A 1,648-nucleotide genomic window follows, 5' to 3' on the forward strand; every position below is an offset into this window, starting at 1 on the left:
TGGAGGTTTGCCCAAAGTGTAAGGACACTGTGGGTACACCAACATGTGGTCTCATCGGAAACAATAACAGTTCAAATGAGGTGAAATGGAAACAAAGTAGCGTGGATGGATACTTTGAGAGATTCTGTTAATACCGTGGGTCTGACCCTGCTCTGGTGTAAAAGGAACAGTCCTTTTTTTTCTTTTTAAGATTTATTTATTTTTATTTATTATAAATGAGTACACTTAGCCGTCTTCAGAAGAGGGCATCAGATCTCATTACTGATGGTTGTGAACCACCATGTAGTTGCTGGGATTTGAACTCAGGACCTCTGGAAAAGTTCTTAACCACTGAGCCATCTCTCCAGCCGGAAAGGACCAGTCCTTATCCAAACAATTGCTACAGTGCCACAGCTTAGCTTATACACAGTTGCTGTCGTGCACTGGTACCTGAAGAACTGGTCAGAAGACTGATGAGCCAGCCAGCTGGGCTCTAAGGACCTCACCTGGCCTGGCTTCCCTGGAATCAGCAGCATGGGAAGATGGACCTGACTTGATGACATTGGCACATAAACCAACCCTGCCTAGAGAAAGGACTGTCTGGAGCAGACTCCTGGGCGCTGGCTGGAAACCTTCCCTTCCCCACTGTCCTGTCTGATAAGCTGATCCCCGTGTGCCTGGAGTGTCAGACACTGCATCATCTCTGTTAATAGTGGGATTTGCAGTAGGCCGCATGGCATCAGTCCAGTCTCAGAAGGGGTTAGAGAACACAGTTAGCCATGTGGGTGGCTGCCCCTGCCTCTATGACTGACCCCAATCAAGGCCCAGGGCACCCAAGTTTGTAGTCACTTGGGAGAAATGAGTGTCATTTAGACGCCACGGGTAGAGGAAACTGGACTGTGTTTGTCATCCCTGGAACTCTGTCCGGGAGCCCCAAAGACCTGACCATGTTATGGTGACCTGGCTTCACTGTATATGAAAATTAACCTATGCGATTTGTCCCCCAAGGTCCCTAGCTATTTAACAAGTGACTGTTGTGACTGGTATCCCTGGACCACAAAGATGATGCTATTTTAAGTATCAGGCGGAACCTACCATGGGAACACACCCAGTGTGGAGTCCAGTCACGGGCATCACCAAGGCTGTGTCCACACTCCCCCTCCACCTCCAGACCCCAGACAAACCCAGCTGGCCCCTGCAGTGGGTGGTGTGGATAGTGGAGAAGAAGGATCGAGGGGAGTCAAAGAGCCCAGCCAGGCAGCATCAGACCTTTCTTTCTTCCCCTGGAAGGCATGGGAAGAGGCTGCCCACGGGGCTTAGCACTTTGCATGTTATTTTTAGGGGAAGTTCTATGCTCAATTACCCATGTTAACTCAACATAATTCACCTTCTGAAAAAGAAAACATGCAAAAGCCAGACATACTAGCCCCTGAGCATTGCTTAGGTCAGGCTGAGTCAGCAGAGACCCCCAGTGTGTGTCCTGGAAGGTGGGAGACAGTGTTCTCTGGGTGCTGCCAGGCTGTGCCGAGAACAGATCCTGGCACCTGTTTTTCTTTTTCTTCAGCCCAGGGCATGGAACTCAGAACTGCCACATACCAGACAAGGGCTCTATCACTGAGACACGCCGAACAGCACAACCTCCTGCCTGACTGTCCCACTCTGTCAGGCT

Source organism: Rattus norvegicus, chromosome 3 (assembly GCF_036323735.1).
Source record: "Rattus norvegicus strain BN/NHsdMcwi chromosome 3, GRCr8, whole genome shotgun sequence".
Classification (NCBI taxonomy): domain Eukaryota; kingdom Metazoa; phylum Chordata; class Mammalia; order Rodentia; family Muridae; genus Rattus; species Rattus norvegicus.